This window comes from Petaurus breviceps, unplaced genomic scaffold (genome assembly GCF_028583685.1).
Source record: "Petaurus breviceps papuanus isolate PSGF00001 unplaced genomic scaffold, PetGlider_PUasm1.0 38, whole genome shotgun sequence".
NCBI lineage: Eukaryota > Metazoa > Chordata > Mammalia > Diprotodontia > Petauridae > Petaurus > Petaurus breviceps.
The window spans coordinates 5774366-5783848 of record NW_027186304.1 but is presented as its reverse complement, the minus strand read 5'-3'; the positions used below and the strand labels follow the sequence as shown (position 1 = coordinate 5783848).

At 35.4% G+C, this 9483-nt stretch overlaps 1 pseudogene; it reads right to left on the bottom strand.

Moving 5' to 3' along the window:
* Window positions 1-368: 368 nt before the first annotated feature.
* On the bottom strand, window positions 369-1844 carry LOC138169980 (heterogeneous nuclear ribonucleoprotein A3-like; annotated as a pseudogene).
* Between the last annotated feature and the right edge of the window lie 7639 nt (window positions 1845-9483).

Here is a 9483-nt window from a genome sequence, read left to right as displayed (position 1 = left end):
CTAAATCCCATGGACCAGTTCCTCCCAGTTCAGCCCTTTCTCTTCATGTCAACAAGTCCATCCCACAAGTGGGATTCACAAGCTCTGGGTTTTGACACTCAACCTGAAAACCAAGCCAGTACAGGGGGATCTTTAAATGCCATTACCCTTACAGTATATCAGAAGCAGGAGTTGAACCTAAGAGTTTTGGATTCCCAAAGCTTTGAATACATCTGTAATTCTGTACTTCTTCCTCAAGTTTTTCCTTTTTAATAAGTTTTTTTTGAAAAGTTAAAAATTCCTTAGTTTTTTATTCCTGGTACCACTACCACAATTTATAGGGCAATATACCTGATGTAATGAAAAGAAAAAGAAAGACAAAGCTACAACAGACAAAAGACCTCAGGAATGTACATTGCATTAATCAATAGCTGCACTTTTTGCAAACTGTGGCTAGGACAGTCCTGAACAAGAAGGGTTTCTTGTTTAAGCTGCAGTAACTTTTCTGACTGTGGATCATCATTCCTTCTGTGGCAGATTTTTACAGTTCCTCTAATGCATTTGGGACGATTGTCTCAAAGTAACCTGCAGCTTTCCTAACAACTCCTTACTCTCTCTCCTGCTAAGAACTGTATCTCTCTTCTGTGGAGTTTTTAGAACCTTCTATTACCATATCCACCTCTTCCACCACCAGATCCATAACTGCCACCATAAGGGCTGCCTGAGCTCCTTCTACCAAAACTGCCTCCTTTCAATGGGTCCATAATTTGATTGCTGCTGTCCACTATAATTTGCAAAATCATTATAGTTCCCACTGCCACCATAGTTACCACCACCAAAATTTCCTCCTTCATTGTAACCGTCATATCCTCCTCCACCACCACCATATCCTCCACCTTGGTTTCCATATCCAGGTCCACCACCACCACCATAACCCCCTCTACTACTGTAGCCAGGACCACCTGCATAGTTGCCACCATCACCACCAAATCCATTATATCTACCATCTCCACCTCCAGAACTGCCTCTGCTGCCACCACCACCACCACTATAACCACCTCTTCCACCAAAGTTTCCTCCACAGCCAGTTTCCTCCACCACCTCTAAAATTTCCTCCTTGACCCATAAAATTGCCTGAGCCACCTCCACGACCTCTTTGTGAGCCAGCAGACTACATTTCTTGCTTTAAAGGGGCCTTTTTCACTTCACAGTTATGCCCATTAATAGTATGATATTTCTGAACAACAATTTTGTCAACTTTATCATGATCATCAAAAGTTACAAAAGCAAATCCTCTCTTCTTTCCACTCTGTCAATCTTCCATAACGTCTATAGTTTCGATCTTGCCATACTTTTCAAAGTAGTCTATTAAATTATATTCTTCTGTATCTTCTTTAATACCACCAATGAAAATTTTCTTCACAATTAGATGTGCACCAGGTTTTACAGAATCCTCTCTAGAAACAGCTCTCTTTGGTTCCACTACATGGGTTACACAGCCAGCTATTTTGTGTGGGTGCCAAATATCTGAGGCTGGAACCAATCCCGGGTCTTCCGATGCCCGGACCTGTGCTCTTACTTAATGCAGCCACCTGCCCGCCCCGTGCATCCACGTCTTCTGCACAAGAATAAGTCACAAAATCAAAGCCTCTGGAACATTTTTTGGGGGGATCTCTCATCTCCACACAATCTGTGAGAGTGCCCCATTTTTCAAAGTGTTTTCTTAAATTATCATCCTTAGTTTCAAAGCTCAAGCCATCAATAAACAGTTTTCTCAACTGCTCAGGTTCCTTTGGATCATGAGTCTCTTCTCCCTGGCGACAGCCGTCAGGCTGGGGGCAGCCTCGTGGCTGTTTTACCTCCATTTTGAGACTGGACTAGCAGCCACCAACTCGGGTCCAATATTTTTAATAAGTTTTTGATAGATGATTCAGAAGCATCTTAAAAACATTTTATTATACCAACAGCATGGATTTTATTTTTTCCAATGATATGATGAACTTCAGAAGTTCCCAGGTTCTACATATGTGGAAATTAAGAAATTATATACTGGGTATGTATTTTATATTTTTTTTCAAAATGATTAACTTCATCAATGTCCAATTATGTGCTTTCTTTCCTTCCTGTGGGAAACACATATGAAACAAGTCAAGAACATAAGAAGATTTTTTAAAAGGTCAATAGTGATTAAATTCACTGGACCATAAATTTACAAGTGATTGAGGACCCTATGTTTCTGCACATAACATATTGGATATATCATTAAACTCAACATCTATTTAATAGTCTTCATAAAATTCAAGTCCTTTTCATTAAAGTTGCCATTGTATTTTTTTCCTACCAGTTAAAAGTTATGACTTCATGTAGATTTGTACTTGGGGACAGCCCAGGCTGAGAAGCTGTCAAAGCTATACCAGAGGATGATAGGGCATACAGATAAAGACCTGCATTATGTTTGAAGTTCCTGAAGAAGCAAATGCTCACCACAGCCATGGTGCAAGCTAATTTTTTCTCACCCTAATCCTACTGGAGAATCTCTACATGTCAGACTTGTGACATATTTGTGAAACTTGAATTTGTCCACTTTCTTCATAGATTTTTCAAAATGATTAGAGAAAGATATTTTTTTGTGACTCTATCATTTACTAATTTTGTTACTATGAGAAAATCACTTGACAGTTTTCATATCTACAAAATTAGAGAATAAAACTGTAGCTATCATTTAACTGTAGACCCTATAGTTCCATATTTTTCTCATATAGTTTATATTTATATTAATCTTGTTCATCTCTGTTTCTGAAATTTAGGATCATTTTGCCTGTGATTCTGTATTAAACCCTGTAGACAGTGTTCACGAGTGAATGATGTAGTCTCTGACAAATTTATTTTTAAGAGTATTTTATTTTTTTCTAATTATATGTAAAGACAAATTGTAACATACATTTAAACATTTGGACTCCAAATTTTCTCCCTCCTTGAAATGTTAAGGAATTTGACATAGATTATAATATATGTGCAATAATGTAAAACATATTTCCATATTAGTCATATTGTGAAAGAAGAAACTGACCAAAATAAAAAAAAAAAGTGAAAATAGTATGGTTTGATCTGCATTCAGACTCCATCAGTTCTTTCTCTGGCAATTTTCCTCATGAGACCTTTAGAATTGTCTTGAATCATTGCATTACTAAGAAGAGCTTACAACATAGTTGATCATCACACAATGTTGCTGTTACTGTGTGCAATGTTCTCTTGTTTCTTCTCACTTCATTTTGAATCAGTTCATATAAACCTGTCAAAGTACTTCTAAAATTGGCCTGATCATCATTTCTTATATCACAATATTATTCTATTATATTTATATACCACAACTTGTTCATCAGTCTCCCAACTGATGGGCATTCCCTCAATTTCTAATTCTTGGCTACCACAAAAAGTACTGCTAAACTACTTTTGTACAATTAAGCCCTCCCAGTCCTAGCCACTTCTTTTTTTATATCTTTTGGGAAAACAAGATCTAACAGTGATATTATTGGATCAAAGGGTATGCACAGTTTGATCTTTGAGCATAGTTACAATTTGCTCTCCAGAATGGTTGGATCAGTTCACAACTCTCCCAACAATGCATTAGTGACCCAAATTTCCCACGTCCCCTCATTTTTTTCTTATTGTCATGACTGCCAGTCTGGTAGTTTTGAGATGGGCCCTCAGAGTTTTTCATTTGCATTTCATTTATCAATAATGGGCTAGAGCTTTTTCATATGACCATAGATAGTTTTAATTTTTTCATCTGAACTCCACCTATTCATATCCTATGGGGATATGACTTTATTTTATTTTTATATTCTCAGTTTTCTATATATTTGAGAAATAAGGACTTTGTCATAGATGTTCTTTCATGTAAATAGTATTTTATTTTTATTAATTATATGTAAAGATAGTTTTCAGAATTCATTTTAGAAGATTTTTACTTCGAAAATTTTCTCCCTTCCTCCATTTACTCCTCCCTTCTCAAGAAGGCAAGCAATCTCTTATAGGTTATACAGGTGAAACCATGTTAAGCATTTCCACAATAGTAATTTTGAGAAAGAAGAAACAGAACAAAAGGGAAAAAACATTAAAAAAGCAGAGAAAGTGAAAACAGAATGCTTTAATCTGCATCCAGACTCCATCAGTTCTTGCCCTGGAATTGGATAGCATTTTCTATCATGACTCATATGGAATTGTATTGAATCACTGTATTGCTGAGAAGAGATAAGTATAACATAGCTTATCATTGCACAATGTTGCTGTTCCTCTGAAAAATGTCCTCATGGTTCTTCTCACTTCACTCAACATAATTTCATTTAAGTCTTTCCAGGTTTTTTTCTTAAATCCAACTGCTCATCAGTTCTTATAGCACAATAGTATTCCATGTTGCTGTTACAGTGCACTGTCTCCTGGTTCTGTTCACTTCATTTTGAATCAATTCATATAAGTCTTTCAAATTATTTCTAAAATCTACTTGATCATTAGTTCTTATATCACAATTATATTCTGTTACATTAATATACCACAATTTGTTCAGCTATTCCCCAATTGATGGGCATCTCTTCAATTTCCAATTCTTTGCCACTGCATAAAGAGCTGCTATAAATGTTTTCTTGTTTTCATATATGTCTTTTTTTCCATTTTTATTGATCTCTTTGGTATATAGGTCAAATAGTGGTAAGCTTGATCAAGTGTTTGGGATTTTTTCTTAGGGAGTTTATTGGTGGCTTATTCTATTTATTTGTCTAAGATGGGGTGTTTGAATATTACATTCCTACTTCTGTTAATCTGGAAATTTATATTTTATTGTAAATATTCATTCAATTCACTTTTAATTTTATTAATCCTAGCTTTTTTTCAGGATTTCTAGTTTAGTGTTTGATTTTGGATTTTTAATTTGTTCTTTTTCTATTTTTTAGTTGCATGCCCAATCGATGGATCTGCTCTATCTCAATTTTTTTGGTTGTAATCATTTAGAGATATAAAACTTCCCCTAAGTAATGCATTGACTGCATCTCCCTGACAATTTAAAAGGAAAAAAAAGAGATTATGTAAAAATAAAATAGGAAGATGTCTGAGCAAAGGCATAGACTTGCCTGAGCTCTCCCATCTTCCCCTCCAAACAACTTTAACATAATACCTTAAAATCAGTAGGTCCCACAAAAGAATGGGGTGAAACAATTTTGCAGTCCAAGATAATTGAGAAGACCAGCAGGAAATATCTGTCTCACTGGAATCAGAGTGGAACATAGTCCAGTACATGTCTTACCCAGGAAGGCAGGCCTTTGGGATAAGTGAATTGGTGGGTAGGGGCCAAAGAGTCGTCAGAAGGAGATTCCAGGGGACCCTTTCCTGGAAGTAGGTATAAGACACGGCTGCATTGCCCAGATGCAGTTCTAGCTCACAGTCCCAGGGTAAGGAGGAATACTAGCCCATTTGAGGATGCAGACTCCATGGAGCTGGGACCCTGGTTACAGTTCCAGAGTAAGAAAGAAAGAGGGCTTATTGTCTCTCATAGATCAAAACACAGACCAGGAGATCAGCCTCACACCTCTCCTTGGAACGTACCACTTTGGAAGAAATGAAAACTTGCAGATTGCCAGAACTCTATTTGAAAGAATAGCACAAGAAACCTGAAGCTTGGAATAGTTCTCTTTCTGACTGAGAGCAGAGCTCAACTATAACATAAAGTTAAAAGTGAAGAAATACGCAGGAAAAAACGAATTAGCAACAAGAACAAAAGAAATTGACCATCTAAAGTTACTATGGTGATAGGGAAGACCAAAATGCAAACTTCAAAGATGACAACAAAGTCCAAGATGCTACATCTAAATACTAATAGAACTGTGAATTATTCTCAGTATCAAAAAGAATTTTAAAAATTAAATAAGAGAGGGAGAGGAAAAATTGCAGAAAAAACTAGGAGTGATGCAAGGAAATCATCAAAAAGAGTCAATAGCTGGTAACAGAGGCACTAAAAATATTGAAGAAAATAACACCTTAAAAGGTCAAATGATAAAAAAGAGGGAAAAGTCTACTAAAACAAAGAATTCCTTAAGAAACAAAATTGGCCTAATTGAATACACACACATGTGTGTATGTCTATATGTATTTATATGTATACACATGTACATATCTATATCTATATATCTATATACATACAAAAAAGCAGAATAGGACAAATTGAAAAAAGATGTAAAAAAATCATTAAAAGAACTCCTTAAAAATAGAATTGGACAAATGGAAGAGGGGGAACAAAAATCTCATTGAAGGAAATAATTCCTTGAAAATGATAATTGGGTAATTAGAAATTAATGGGAGGTGGCTAGGTGGTGCAGTGAATAGAGCGCTGGCCCTGGAGTCAGGAGGACCTGCATTTGGATCTGGCCTCAGACACTTAACACACACACACACACACACACACACACACACACACACACACCTAGCCCAGTGACCTTGGGCAAGTCACTTAACCCCAATTGCCCTCCAAAAAGCAAAAATAAAAGAAATTAATGACTCCATGTGACTTCAATAAACAATTCAAGAAATTTAAATGAATCAAAAATAGAAGAAAATGTGAAATATCTCATTGGGAAAAAGAACTGAAATGGAAAATAGATCCAGGAGAGATAATTTAAGAATTATTGGACATCCTGAAAGCCATGAGAGAAAAAAAGAGCCTAGATAAAATCTTTTAAGAAATTATAAAGGAAAACTGCCCTGACATTCTAAAATAAGAGGGTAAAATAGAAATTGAAAGAATCCACTGATCACCTTCTGAAGGAGTTCAAAAAAATGAAAATTCTCAGGAATATTGTAGCCAAATTCTAGAGCTCCCAGGTCAATGAAAAAAATATTGTAAGCATCCAGAAAGAAATAATTCAAACATTGTAAAGCCACAGAAGGGATAATACAAAATTTAGCAGTTTTGAATATATGAATTGGTGTCAGACTATGGAAATCCTTTCAAAAAAGATTTTGAAAATCAAGTAAGAGAAGTATAGGAACAATTGGGCAGAGAAAAGAGAGTGATGGAAGAAAATCATGAAAAATGAGTCAATTATTTTGTAAAGGAGACCCCAAACCATATTGAAGAAAATAACATCTTAAAAATAGGCTAGGACAAATGTCAAAAGAGATTCAAAAAGTTAATGAAGAGAAGATGCCTTAAAAAGCAGAATTATGGTTAAGTAGAAAAGGATGTCCAAAAGCTCACTGAAGAAAATAATTCAAGGTGGCTAGGTAGCACAGTGAATAGAGCACTGGTTCTGGAATCAGGAGGACCTGAGTTCGATTCCATCCTCAGACACTTAACACTAGCTGTGTTATCTTGGATAAGTTAGTTAATCCCACTTGCCCTACTTTTTTTCCTCCAAAAAGCAAAAAAAAAAAAAAAAACCAAAAGCCAAATAAAACAAAAACGTAATAATACCTTAAAAATTTGAATGGAACAGATGGAAGTTAATAATTCTATGATAAATCTACAAATTATAAAAGAAAACCAAAGGAACAAAAAATAGAAGACAATTCAAAATATCTCATTGGAAAAGCAACTAATCTAGAAAATAGATTCAGGAGAGATAATTGAAAAAAATGTTGGATTTTCTGAAAACCATGATAAAAAAATAGCCCAGACATCATATTTCAAGAAAGTACCTAGAAGCAGAGGATAAAATAGAAATTGAAAGAATTCACCAATTACTTTCTGGAAGAGATCCCAAAATGAAAACTCCTAGGTATATTATAGTCAAATTACAGAATTCCCAGGTCAGTGAGAAAATATTGCATGCAGCCAGATAGAATCAACTCAAGTATTGTGAAATGACAATCAGGACAACACAATATTGTGCAGCTTTTACATTAAGGGGTCAGAGGTCTTGGAATATTGTATTCTGGAAGGCAAAGGAGCTAGAATTAAAACCAGGAATCATCTAGCCAGAAAAACTGAGTGTAATGCATGAAGTGAAAAATTGATATTCAATGACATAGAGAAATTTAATGCATTCTTGAGAAAAAGACGAGAGCTAAATAGAAAATTTGACTTTCAAATATAAGACTCAAGAGAAGCATGAAAAGGTAAAGAGGAAAATGATATCATAAGGGACTTATTAAAGTTAAACTATTTACATTCCTACACATAAAGATGATATTTGTAACTCATAAGACCTTTCTCATGGGTAATGTAGAATAGGGTAATTTATCTCATGTAAAAGAAACAAGAAAAAGTTTTTACATTAGAAGGGAAGAGGGATGAGGTGAACAGGAAGGAGTGAACATTACTCTCTTCAGAATTGGCTTAAGGAAGGAATAACATACGTACTCAGTTGGGTATGGAAATCTATCTTACCCTACAAGAAAGTATGCATGAAGGGGACAAGAGAAGAGGTGATAGAAAAAAGAGCAGATTGGGGGAGGATGTAAGCAGAAGCTGACACTTTTGAGGAGGGACAAGGTGAAAGGAGAGAATCAAATAAATGGGGTATGGGACAGGATAGAGGGAAATAAAGTTAGTCTTTCACACCATGACTATTATGGAAATGGTTTGCATGACTGCACATGTATAACCTGTATGGAATTGCTTGCCTTCTCGATGAGGGTGGGTGGAGAGGGAGGAAGGGAGAGAATGAGGAACTCGAAGTTTTGAAAATGAAGGTTAAAAATAGTTTTTATTTGTAACTGGGAAATAAGATGCCTTGGTAATGGGGTATATTCTCCTTACAGAAAAAAAAACAAAAACAAAAAAATAAAATGGAAAGGGGCTAACAGAAGGGGTGTGATAGAAGGGAGGACAATTTGGGGGAAGGGGTAATCAGAAAAAGAACCCTTTTGAGGAGGGACAGGGCAAAAGAGAAAGAGAATAGAATGAATGGGGGTAGGGAGAAAAAGATGGAAGAAAATATAGTTAGCAATAGTGACTGTGAACAAAAATTGAAGCAATTTTCTCTGACAAAGGCCTCATTTCTCTAACACATAGAGAACTATGTCAAAATTATAACAATACAAACCATTCCCCAACTGATAAATGATCAAAAGATATAATCAGTTTTCAGATTATATTTACCGCTATATGACAAAATAGTCTAGCTCACCACTGATTGGAGAAATGCAAGTTAAAAAAATTCTGAGGTACTAACTCATACCTAGTAGATTAGATAATAGTACAGAAAAAGTAAATGAGAAATTTTGGAGGGGGTGTGGGAAAAATGAGACATTATAGTACTTTTGCTGGAGTTATGAATTGATTATACTGTTCTATAGAGCAATTTGGAACTATACCTGAAGGGTTATAAAAGCATGCATCCCCTTTGACATAGCAATAACACTACTAGTTCTATATCCCAAAAGAGATAAAAAAAACAAAACCAAAAAGAAAATGACTTACTTGTACAATAATATTTATAGCAGCTCCTTTTGTGGTGGCAAAGAATTGGAAACTTAAGGGATGCCCATCAATTGGGGAATGGCTCCATGAGT